The sequence below is a fragment of the Phoca vitulina genome, unplaced genomic scaffold (genome assembly GCF_004348235.1).
Source record: "Phoca vitulina isolate PV1807 unplaced genomic scaffold, GSC_HSeal_1.0 scaffold27, whole genome shotgun sequence".
In the NCBI taxonomy this organism is placed as follows: Eukaryota; Metazoa; Chordata; class Mammalia; order Carnivora; family Phocidae; genus Phoca; species Phoca vitulina.
The window spans coordinates 4,132,731-4,146,546 of NW_022589730.1; the positions used below are offsets into that span (position 1 = coordinate 4,132,731).

The 13,816-nt window shown below is 40.3% G+C and overlaps 1 protein-coding gene across 2 annotated transcripts in view; it reads right to left on the bottom strand.

Annotated features, from left to right (window-relative positions):
* The window catches only part of ZNF407 (zinc finger protein 407), a 483,307-nt gene that overhangs the window by 213,099 nt on the left and 256,392 nt on the right, over positions 1-13,816 (bottom strand). The gene's annotated exons all lie outside the window — the stretch shown is intronic.

The window sequence follows — 13,816 nt, forward strand, 5'->3', positions numbered from 1 at the left end:
GCAAATTAAAACCCAATATTCAAAATTAAAATATTTTAATAAGTGGATAAGCACTGTGCCACAAAAGAGACAGACTGTGGCAGCCTGCTTTGAATATCGTAAATTGGGCTATACTTTTAGTAAGTTAATGCAATTAAAAAAATAGGATTATAATATGTGCGTTTTAAATTATGATATAAATGAGATGTAAAAAATGTGCATTCTATCCATAAAGGCTTTAACTATGATTTTTACAAATTTCCTTAACCCCATAAAGGTAGAAAAAGAAATCCTGAGCTCCAAATAATTAATTTTCTCATTTTGAAGCAAGTACAGATTAACTTAACAAATTAATCATCAGAACTTCACAAATTCTTAGGAAGCGAATTACGAAGTTAGCTTTTATAAAAGTCCTTCTTCATTTGTTATATGTAATTATATTTTTGTAGCAATAGATCTTAAATGCTACAGAAGTAAAAGTTGCTAAATATTTAAGAAATGTCATATAAAATATCTTAAGTGCTTCATTAATATTAAAATTGCCAATTACTACATCTATATAATGTATGTGTAGAAACACTCTATTTACACCCATTAACAGAGACTGACTTTGAAATTACTATATCATCTGATCACTGCTCACTGTACTAGAGGGTGACAAATATAACTAAATACTTCGAAATGCACTGTAAAAAAAAATATCATGTCCGTATATCTCTTTGACGGGTCTTCATGCATTTAACATTTCAAAACCATGACAGGGATCTTATTTCCAAGATAAATTCCCCTATCTACTTATTTCTTCATGTATTTATTGTGGATCTAACCTTCTCCTACAAGAAATAAATAAGGAGGTTAAGTAGATGCTATCTTTTAACAAATAGTTTCTCTGCACTGTGTTACAACTTTATGAATGACAAAATAAATCCCTCATTTTTAAATCTACCATGATGTACATTTAACAAAATTACATCTACAAAACCTCAATATATGTACTCTATTATTCATACATAATAAAAATGTTAAACGAGAGCTCAGTGTCTGTCAGGAAACGACAAAAGCCAGATAACAAAGAACTAACTAAGGCCACCGCTTGACTTTTAGAAAACCTCACGTGCTTTACAATTTGCTTTATGAAAATAAGTTCATGTGCTTGTATTTTAACAAGAACCTGAAATATCAGCAAGAAAAGTATCCTTATCAGACCTACTCTTCAAAGGGGTATTTCCTGGAACTACACAAATTCTGAGTCTCAAATACTGTAAATCATTGGCCTTCACACAAGTCCATAAGAACGACATCCACCCAAGAGATGCAGCTCTCCTTGGGGCCTTCCAGAAGTTTATCCCAGGGCCTCTCCAGGACAGAACCTGAGTGAACACATGTTCTGCTCTGCCATGTAGACCCAAGAAGGGAAGGATCAATGTGTGTTCTAGATGTACTTTAGAAAGACCTGAATGCCCACAATACCCAAAACACTGTTTTAAGACAGAGGAGATGAAGGAAGAAGAGTCAGATTTGGCTCTCAAGAAAATCACAGGCTACTAAGGGAGAAAAAAACATTGACAAAAATAACCTCAATGCCATATTAAAAAAAAAAAAAAGGTAAAATGCCATCCTAAATTTAAAAGCAGCAGCAAATTAATGGGGTGGGACAGATGAAAGAAGGCTTCCCGGGGTGGTATTTAATTTAGATGTTAAAAGATAGGGACAAATGGACATGGAGAGGTGGCAGGGATGATGTGGCAAGACAAATGCATAATGAGGGTCCCAGCACTGGAAGCACCACACCCACTGGGAATCTGATCGCCTGCCACCCACCTCGGTGGCCATCCAGTTTCCTAGAAAAAGGGTGATGTCCTGTGACCTACATTAGCTTGGATCAAATGTTATTGGTGATGCTCTTCTATCCCCACACGGTGGTCTTCCCTGAAAAACTTCTTTTTTTTTTTAAAGATTTTATTTATTTATTTGAGAGAGAGAGAATGAGAGAGAGCGAGTACATGAGAGGGGGGAGGGTCAGAGAGAGAAGCAGACTCCCTGCTGAGCAGGGAGCCCGATGCGGGACTCGATCCAGGGACTCCAGGATCATGACCTGAGCCGAAGGCAGTCGCTTAACCAACTGAGCCACCCAGGCGCCCTTCCCTGAAAAACTTCTTAACTGGAATTATGATCTATTACAAAAGAGTTCTGTTTGGTAAAAACTTGGTAGTCTCCTCTTTTATTGTGAAGATAGTTTTCTAGTAGGTCAACTGAAGGATGCAGAAAGACGACTACGAGACAATCCCATAAAGGTTATATGCTAAAAGGGTAAATGAGACAAGCACACAATAGGAAGATGGCGCTTGGTTCACCTTGTATCCTTAAGGCCCATACAAGTGCATGGTACACAGTGGTGCTCGAGAAATAATTCTGGACCGACCGGCTGAAGTACTAAACTAGTGAGTAAGAGTTTTGTTCTTGAGTCAGTCTTCCCCAGACTCTGAGTGAGCATGTGAGATCGGGGTGTTACAGCCACAGGGGCCACGCTGGCCGCCAGGAGCTCCCTATGCTCATGCCATCCGGTCCTCTTACCTTCCTGCGCATCTCTGCTAATTTTACAAAGTGTGAGTGTTTCAAACATACAGAACGTGACATAACTGCATACTGTATGAATCACATCCATGTTTTCCATATTTGTTTCAGCAACTTTCTTTGGTATTCTAAAGTTCTTAATTTAATTTTTAAAATCTTAAATGCTTATAAATTAAATTTTTAAAAAATGATATGACAGGTCATAGCAGAAGAATAACAACTGTGCTGTGCAGAAAGCCATCTCTGGGGGGAGAGGAGGTGGCCTCAACACCATTTCCAGGTCTTACATAATCTGGCTACTTTATAATATTTACTAGAAAGTTCAAAATGCCAAATAGTACTCTAAGACCTGTAATGAGAAAGGGCATTTTGTTACCTGCTTTTTCCTCAGGCTTCACTAGATGTTTCTACCGGATATAAAGTGATCTTAAAAGGTTTCGGCGGGGGCGGGGGAGGACACAAGCAAAAGAAATCAAAATGATACCAGACTTCTCAAAAACGTGGAATTAGAGGACAACGTAGCAATGATTTGTACATTTTGAGGGAAATGATTTTAAACATAGCATGTTACACATAACACCTGTCCCAATTCCTACCAAGAGATGTCATTACAAAGTTCCTGGTTTCCAGGGATTGAGAGGTCCAACTTTCTAGAATAAAGCCCTTTTTCATGTTGGTAGCTATGATATGAACGTCAATTAAGGGTTCATCTTTTAGTGTAAATTTATAAGGCTTCCCAAATTAAATTCTACGCATTTTCCGATATGTTTCCAGTACGTTTCTGTATTTACAGTTCTATGTGCAGTCTCCTCCTTAGTATCCCTCCCACACCTGGAATGGCTCTGGGCCCTTGTTTGGTCTCCCTGTTAAATCTGGTGGGGAACCTGTCTTCCCTGAATCACTCATGACATGATTTGTAATAACACAGCCAAGACTAAATAAAACCCAGATCTCTAGACTTAAAATTTTGAAGTGAGTATACTAAATATCCTCATTGTTAGATATATAACAAAACTATAAATTCTCACAGTGGTGTCAGTAGGCATTATGTACAAAGTAAAACTCAAGAACCAGTAGGGAGCTGAATTATATGACTAATACCATCATCTTAATAGGTGCTTCTGCCGTACGTAAACTCTGTTACATGGTCTGTTTTTGAATACCTAAAGGGCAGACAAGTTATGTCAAAATATATAACTTCTATTTTGAATTGTGTCTTTATCTTTCCATATTACTATAGAAAGTAAACATCCTAACAGGAGAGTCTATAGTCACTTTCTTCAAAGTATATTTTTAAATGTTACTTATTTTAAATTTTAAACCCTATTAGGTAGATTATTGACTCAATTTATTACCAACTTAATAAAAAATCTGTACACATCCCACTTACATATGAAGACAAGGGTATCTTGACACTTTGGTGCTTTACTACTTTATAATTTTTTAAATACAGCAAGAGGTGTCAGTAGCATATCTTTATGTTCTTTTCTAACCTCTCCAATTCAGGATAATTTAGGACATAATTGCGTTAGCAATGCTTTTTAAAGCTGCAGCTGTCCCTCCCTCTCCTCCAGAAAGCTCAGTCTAGGTATACGTAACTGGGAAACTCCGGCACAAGCACAGGCATGTAAACGCAATTGTCCCCATTAAAACAGAAACAATCTTAAATATCCACCAGCTGGGGAGTAGATAAATAATGGGTTTAATCACAAAATGGGATATCATAATGTAGTAAAAATGCATCAACTAGGGCTACATTTATCAGCAAACAATCTAAAAAATGTAACTGCATTAAAACAAGTTGGGTACAGAACTGTACCATTTACATAATTTTTCATAAAGGGAAAGACATTAAATGCAAACCTATGAAGTCCACATGTGAAAGCATGCACGACACCAAGTCTCTGAAAACAGGGGTTAAGGCATGCGGGGGGGCGGGGGGCATAGTGTTCACTCTTGTGCTACGATTTTGTTGTTCTCATTTTGTTGTTGTTGTTGTTAGAAAAACATTACAAATTGTATTGAGTTGACACCACTCAATTACAGCCACATTACTGAATTACACCTGTTCAGCCACACAATTTTTTTTTTTAAGATTTTTTTATTTATTTGACAGAGAGGGGGGGGGAGAGGGAGAGAGCAAGCACAAGCAGGGGGAGGGGCAGAGGGAGAAGCAGGCTCCCCGCTGAGCAGGGAGCCCGACGCGGGGCTCGATCCCAGGACCCTGGGATCATGACCTGAGCCGAAGGCAGCCGCTTAACCAACTGAGCCACCCAGGCACCCCAGCGATTTTGTTGTTTTTTAAAAGAGAAGGAATCCAAAGTCAATGTGGCCATATGTGAACACCTTTCCAAATGCTTTCACTGTTTTTGAAACTTTTCACAAGTCAAAAATGAGTTATTTTAATCAAACAATCAAACAGTCTTTTTTATCTTCTCTACATGACTCCTTGGACCAGTCCTGTCAAGTTAATAAATCACACAAATGGACATCTGCAAAAACCACGCAGCACTGAGCACGGTCTGGTGTGCTACAGATACAATTTCAATAGAAGAGTAAGCTAAATTTTGTCAAAATATTAACTAATCATGCAGTTATTATCTTTCAAAACTGTGAAACAAAGGTGTTGACTGAATCAAAACTATTCCTGTAAAGCCCAACTGAGGCTGCAAACACGTAACCGCCAGGTATTGCGGGTCTTCATGGGGAAACACCGACTATAGAACCGTGAACACAAGGCCAGGTGTGCGTGATTCCCCCAAAACCATTCAACATACTAATGAATTTGTTTCCACAATTCCTAAGTTACTCAACTACTACCAACGCCCAGGCAGTTTCTTGGGAATGAAAGCCTCTTTTTAAAATGATTTTAATTTCATAATGATATGATAATACACTAAGAGATGAAATGAAAATAGAGAATGACGGACTCTCAGCACAGTAGGGTCACCATAGGAATTCTGCTGAGCTGCAAACATAACGGCAATCACTTTCTTGAACAAAGAAGGACATAAAAGGCATCTAAAGACAACCACTGAAGAGCAACTACAATGCTCAATTAATTCATGTGAGCGCCTTATGCTGAAAAAGTACCCCGAAGGATAACAAAGCACAATGACAAAGTTCAGGACATTCTGCCATGGTAACAGATGCAGGATCCATAAGCACCAGAACTGTGAGACGCCTGTATTGTTTCTGGCCCGGGAAACATCGGAGTAAAAATATACAATCCTGCTTTTAGACGCGTTCATGTGCAACAGTCACTAAACCCACATTAAATAACCCCAGTATTATTCCACAGTAACTGTGTTCATCTATAAAGTTTCAAAGTACTACATACATGTTTAAATAAAATACCCAACTTTAAACTGCATGGAAAATAAATCAGTATGCTCTCTGAACTGAGTAATCCAAAAGGTACAGCAACAGCTAAATAATGAGTATGAGGACACTTAGGGTCCCTCTGAGCATCTCCTTCCAAATATCTGTGTGTGGGTGTACATGTACAAAGTCCAAATAAAAACTCTGGCTCAATGAATGAAGTTATAACCCAACACCAAAAATATTCCTTGATAATACTAGTATCCAGATTACTTGAATTAGGCTAGACTGGGAGAGTGGCCTGTTTCTGATTATATATAAAACATGAGCATGATTTATATCAAGAAGCCACAAAGAGCTAAGATTAGAAAGGTTTCATTTACTAACTCTTCAGGCTCAAGTGTGGTTACAGATGAAAGTTGCCCCTCCATCCGCCCTCAGGGCTTTTACACAGCACGCAAGGAAGCCTGCTACTGAAGCCAAGAGTTTTGAGTGCATTTTTGCCCTGAACAGGTGATAATTAGCCTAATTAACAGGCTAGATCCTTGTTAACTAGTTGGAAAAGAAATTTAACCTCACTCACGCCAAAGCCTGTCATTTTAAAACCTCTTAACATATCATTCAGATCCTAAAAGCTGTGAAATACCTTTTCTGGCTCTTTCAATCCAATCCAAAGGTTGAAAAGCTTTGTGTCAAAATTACTTCTGGGAGGAGCATTAAGCAGAATATTAATCCCAGGTTGCTTTAGTCTACTAAGAACCAAGAGAATGACTCATTCTAAAGAAAAACATTCAAGGATTATAAGGGCTATGCCCTCAGAGATTTGAATTCATCCTTCAAAATCCCATTCCCATGAAATTTTTCTTTGTCAAAGAGACCATAAACTCCAGTCTACCCAAAACTATCCCATGAAGTTTGGCTGGGGTTTTTCCCATTCCCCTGCATGTGCTGTATCCAGCGCTCACCAGCACAACAGTGTCCTCCATCAGGGGCTTGGAAAGGCTCCGTGTAAAGAACAGTACATATCTTCTCTGTGGTGGGTCATCGGGTTGATGCAACTACTCACCTCTGCCTCCCTACGACAGAAGCAGCCGCAGGCAGTGCATAAACAAAGGATACGGCTGTGTTCCAATAAAACTTTATTTACAGAAACAGTCAGTGGGCCTGATCTGGCCTGCAGGTCATAGTGTGCCAATCCCTGTCTTCGATGATAGAGGTCACATCCCTCCCCCCACTCATGTCCCCAACACACCCTGAGCTACAGGGCAAAAGAACCTGAATTGAGTGCTGCCGAAAACAAGGCTCCACTACGTCTTTTTCTCAGGGTCTGAGAAGTTGGGTTAGTCCTGAAATACTTTATGTTTCCTGCACAGCTCTAAAACACCAACATGAGAAGAACAGGTGGAAGGAATTATACCGCATATGAGACCCATTCCCATTGCAGGCTACCCCCTCCTTTTCAAACTACCCCCTTTCAAGGGTTTCGCAGAGCTGGAGGGCTTGGGAAGTTGAAACAATTTTAACTAACCATAGAAGTCAAGTCCTGAAGAACAAGACATATATTAAATTGCTACAATCCTCTACTCTGGACTAAATGAAATTTTATCGCTTCAGGTTAGGGAAGAAAACACTGGATTTATGTAAGGAAAGTTAAAATAGCAGTCACAAATAAAGGACTAATATTACTGTTTAAAGACCGTATATAGAAAATTTCTTTTAAGTCATTGCTCTAATATAAATATTTTAAGATAAATTGAAAAACAAATTTCTTTTTTTTTTTTTTTAAGATTTTATTTATTTGCGAGAGACAGAATGAGAGACAGAGAGCATGAGAGGGAGGAGGGTCAGCGGGAGAAGCAGACTCCCTGCTGAGCAGGGAGCCCGATGTGGGACTCGATCCCGGGACTCCAGGATCATGACCTGAGCCGAAGGCAGTCGCTTAACCAACTGAGCCACCCAGGTGCCCTGAAAAACGAATTTCAAACTCTACTTACAGCTTCATCACAAATGCCTTGACTATTGTTAAGTGTTTGGACATTTACAACACTGTCCTAACAATCTTCAGATTATAATCGTTCAGCTCCTTCTCTAGCAACTGATCAACAACAACAAAGTATGTATTAGAACTTAGTGTGTGTCCAGCACTGACCCGTGCTACATTCAAACCTATAAATAAACAAAAGACATACATGCCTCTGTGAAAGGAGCCTACGGTTCAAACGATCAACACTAATATCAGGGAAATAATTAGAACACAAAAGCACCACATTCCGTTGGGCTTTTTAAGGAGCATCTTTTAAGATGCTTAGGAATCAGAGGGGGAGATGAACCATGAGAGACTATGGACTCTGAGAAACAACTGAGGTTCTAGAGGGGAGGGGGGTGGGAGGATGGGTTAGCCTGGTGATGGGTATTGAGGAGGGCACGTTCTGCATGGAGCACTGGGTGTTATACACAAACAATGAATCATGGAACACTACATCAAAAACTAATGATGTAATGTATGGTGATTAGCATAATAAAACAAAATAAAATTTTAAAAAAAAGAAAGAAAAAGCACTGGTGGCTACTGACTGAAATGGCTAGAAAGGCTTCCTAGAAGAGGTGGGGCCTGAGGTGAGCCGAGAGAACAGAGCAGAAAGGTCAGTACGTAAGGCCGGCAGCAGGCACCCACGAGCTCAGGCAGAGACAAGCAGAGGCGCTGGGCGGTGTGTGTGAGCAGCGAGCCAATCATCTGAACCCCCATGGGTGGGTGGGGAGCATGCTGCATGGAAGGGAGAACTAAAGTTGCGGAGTCGAAGCAGAGTCACATGAAGATGGCTCCAACAACCAGAGAGAAGAATTCAGCTTCGAGAGGACAAAAGGAATCATCAATCTATTATTGTTTTTCTCTCTCCCCTTCCTATGTCTCTTCAGTGCTTGCTTTTCACAATTACTTGATTATAATTTTCTAAGGAAGTAAATGTGCCTTTACCCTTCCAAGTGTCAAGGACCACTTAGATGCAGTATGTATGCATACAAGCCACAAATCTGTGCCTGTCTGGTGAAAAAAAACCTACCATAACAATGTCTTCATCTGAGATCTATGATGAGCTCACTTTTATATTTGGCCAAATAACGCAGCCTTCCAAAGAGCATGTTAGTGCTAACAAAGACAGCTGTCCTTCAAGCTACACACCTGCAGATGCTATGAAAATGTTACCAAAGAGCTAAAAAAACTCAGACTAGATCATTTACATGTCAAGGGAAAACCTTCTACTAAGTTTTCAGATGACAATCTTACCAGTTACTTACTGTATTAGAATGAACTGGTTAACAAATATAAACAGAACAGATTTTGCCGGTAAGATTTGCAAAAAGGAGAAAAGCACGAATACACAAAATCAACTACAAAATTAACTAAAGTAATTTTCTTTTAAAATTTTAATATATTAAAATTAGGGGCATCTGGGTGGCTCAGCAGGCTGAACGTCCAACCCCTGGTTTTGGCTCAGGTCATGATCTCAGGGTTGTGAGATGGAGCCCTGTGTCGGGCTCTGTGCTCAGTGCAGCATCTGCTTGAGATTCTCTCCCCCTCTCCCTTTGCCCCTCTGGCTCGTGCTCTCTCTCTCTCTCAAATAAATAAATATATTAAAATTAAACACAACTGATATATTAACGGAAGCCGAGTATGAACAAGAATTTCTGTCCCAATTCAAACAACCTGGCACAGTCCTAGTCATCAAAAAAACTATGATTCATACAGAATTTATAAAAGTCGTAATAAGGTCTTTATACTATGGTGTTACAATATTACGCAAAGAAAATGTTTCATTAACATGATTGTATGGAATTTTACTAGGACAGATATATATTATAGAAAAATCTCATACATCTCTATAGAATAAATCCCAATCCCCTTTTGCTAATAAAGCTGATAGTTTCATAGGAACAGTATCGCTCAGTTTCTTGTGTGCCACAGACTCAGAGATAATATTCAGGTTCAGATATTCATGGTGCTGGGGAAAGAGAAGTTAGCGTCTAGCCTTGGATGGCCTCTCTAGCCTCAGTAGAACCATGCGATTCTTATTCCCGGTGTGCACCCACATCAATGTTTCTAAAAATACTGGGCGTCGGACATCTCTTCATTCCGCATCACAGTTAGATCACTGGGATTCTATAAATAGTGAATCAAGAGAATTATCTATTATTTCACAATGATTTAAAACAGCAACGATAAAGAAAGCCATAGTTTCCTATGTGGATTCCTTGCCAGCAATCGGTGCCAACAATACTCTCCAATAAAGACCTATCAGGGTACTTTAAAAAGAGTAATAGTTTTCTCAACAAAAGTAATAAGCTGAAGACAACATGACTGATCATCAGGAGTGCCTGGAGTAGACCCCTAACACAGGAGACTGGAACCGGTTAATGCCATAGCCCCGTTAGGACCAGCACAGTATTTAACTCTGAACGTGCGCACTGTTTACAGTTAGGGGGCACGAGACTCACACTAATGTATCCCAAATGACTTCATACAGGACTCAAATATACAACAGATTAAACTGAAATGAATAAAATATTCCTTTCTACCAAACAAGTTAAAATTTACTTTTAACATAAGTACTACTAGTATTTTTTTTTTTTTTTTTTTAGAAACTATTCTTGTAATACTGGAATATGTTCCATAGACCCATGCATCTTATACACTAGCAAATATGGTATGCTTAAAATTTATCCCGTAGGTCTTTATGTTTCTATTACGGAAACAGAATTTCTAGACATTTGAATATATTTTCCAGATTTAGAAAGGACTGTCCAACTTGATGGAGACTGTGTGATTTGCTGGAGCTAGGAAAGGCAGCCTTTCCAAACTTGGGTATTTCACTGTCTTGGCCTTTGTCATCATCTCGGCCTTCTAGCATGTCAGGATGATCTAGGGAACCATTTGAGCTCAAGGTAAGATTAGCTGGAGGGGTTGAGATGTATTGCCCAGCAATCTCAGAGTTCAGTACAAAATTGACCCTTTCCGAGCCCTCAGTCGGAGAACAGCAGTTACAGCACACTCTAGAGTAAATATCCCGGGGCATCTGTGCACGGGAGCATCGCCAAGACACAACGTGAGCTTGGCCGGCGAGCTCAACGTGGACACTGGACAGCCCGACACGGATCGCAGCTTGCTGTAAATCATCACATCCTGACATTCAAATATATAGAAAGATCATGTTGTAAGGGATTTGATCTGTTCCTTTCTAAATCATAAGTTCAAGGGAAAGTGCTAAAATTAGATTAACATAAAAAACAAGTTTTTAAGGGTTTTGAAGTTATTTGATCCGCCTGCGAGCAAGCAGTTAATAAAATACTAGAAGGCCCCTCACCACTTCCCACACATGGCTGCCACACCGTGGGCATGACGTCACCTGCAGTGCAGCGTGAGTAAAACCAGAGGGTGCGTGCTCGTTTGAGGTACACGCAGACGGGGAAGAAGTCTCCAATGCAGGGAAAAGCAATCACGTTAGCTTCCTTTCAACACAAAAGAGCATTATTTATTTAAAAAACTGGATGTGTGCAGCTATGGATTCTTCTTTTCACAAAACAGATCTGTGAATTTCATCTACATCTCATGTATCCTAAATTATTTTGAAAAGATAAATTCGGATAGGCATCTATAAACACTGTATCGTGTTTGATCACTTATGCTAATTTTTCAAATCTTCAACACCTCAAGACTATGTGGATTGCCATTATCATCTATTATATACCTTCCAGCGTTCAAAATACCAGACTAAATTTCTTTCTCATATACTTAAAGTGCATAAGCAAAAACAACTGGAAAGGTGTAGGTGATAAAATGTTTACACTTGGCATGGGATAGTGTTAGGGAGGCTAAAATACAGAATTAACTGAAGCTACCAAAATGAGGCTAACGACAAAAATGACTTTTCAGTTATGGGCTGGGAAAGAACAGAAACGAAAGGCAAAGAGCTTGCTAGTTTGGACTCAATGATACAAAGAGAACAAAACTGCTCAACACTTTATACCATGACTACCTTTTTGTTAAAGACTTTTCGGAGGAAAACACATGGAAATGAAGTAATACAGGCCAAGAAGTTGTTTTCCGTAAGGCAGGAACAAGGGACAGCAGGTGTCACCAAGTCTCAGGCAGGCCCGCCGCCCCGGCAGAGTCCAGAGGATGGCAGCATTTGGGCAAAAGCACCCAGAAAGGATGCTGCGAGAGAGTCCAGCATGCCCAGCAGCCAGGACTGCGGACTTCCTGTTCTCCCATAACAAGCCTGGTGCATTGCTGTCTTCACTAAATACCAGACTCCAGCCCGAAAGTGAGGCTTGAGCGGCAGGTGCCACAGCAGCCTAGGATGGATGCGTCAGCAGCTGGTGGAGCGCCAACTCCCTGACTTGAGAACAGGACGGTCTCGTGATTTTCAGCAGTCACCTTTGCTGCTTCCTCCTCACCTTCCCAAAGCCATAATGTAGGGTCTGGTCCGCACCTCTCCTTTCCGACCTACATTCACTCCTTTGATGATCTCTGTTCTGACGACTTCCAAATTCCTACCTGCAGCTCAGATGTGTTCCATGAGTTCTTGTCTGTGTTCAGCTATCCACTCGACATATCCACTGGGATGGCTAACAGGTTTCTCATATCTAATGTGTCTAAACCTGGCTCCCAACGTCCACCAATGGACCCTGCTCTGACAGTGGTTTTGCCCATCTAGGTAATGACGAGACTTCACGGTTCAGACCAAAATCTTGGCATCATTCGTTATTACTCTTTCTCTCATCCAACCTACCAGTACATCCTGTGGGCTGTGCTTTCCAGATATATTCAGAGTGTGGACACTTCCATCTACCTCAGTTGCTACCACCAGGGTCCAACTGTCCGACTGACCACCATCTTTTCATGGCAGGATCATAACGAAAACCTCCAACGCGCTCTCTGCCTCTGCTCTCCACCCATCCACCTTCGTACCATTCAGCCTGTTCTCTGCATACTGCAGACAGTGGTTCTGTTAAAACCTAGGTCAGCCGCCAGGCCTCTGTTCAAAACCCTCTCATCTTGCACAGAAGGAAAAATCAAAGTCCTTGTGGAGTCCTCCAGAGCATCATGCGGTCTGAGCTCCCATGAGCTTCCCATCCGCTACCTCACTCCCGGCACGTTGGTCCCTGTGACATTAGCCATGCCCCGTGCACTTCTTCTGGTGGGACTCTGCCTGAAATACGCATGGAGCTCAGCCCCTCCTGACTCACCTGTCACCTTCTCTCCAAGGATTTCCCTTGGCACCCCAGCCCCCTCTATGGCTCTCCCCTCTTGGATTTTACTATATCATCATTATTTTAAAACTGGTATATATTTGACTTTTCATTTGTTTACTGAATATCTCCCCACACTAAAATATAATAAGCTTGTGACAGCAGAATGTTTGCCTGCTTTATTTTCTGCTGTATTCCCGGGGCCCAATACATTGCTTGGTACGTTAAATACTGCAAAGGGACAAAATTTATAGAATTAAGTTTATTTTAATATGTCACTTATCAAAACACACACACACACACACACACACACACACACACAACTGTAAGAATCAACAAACAGACAACAATTGGAAGAGATTCACACCAAACTGTGAACAGTAGTTGTACTGAGTGGGAAGTAGGATGGGACAGAGGAAGCCTGGAGGAAGAGGAAGGGCGTCAACCTTAGAAAAGAGAAGTTTCACTCAGCACTTTACATGCTGGTGTATTAAATATATTTACACGCACACATTCCAGTTTTAAAAATATATATGAATAAACAGATTTTTAGAAGCACAATTTTAAAAAAGAGGTGTACCTTAAAATTTACGGGAATCACTAACTGCCATTTGCTGTTGGTTTTTCTGTGTCATACTTCTACAATGTTATGAGTAGTACAGAGAGAGACAAGAGTTGAAATATTTACTGAGAACTT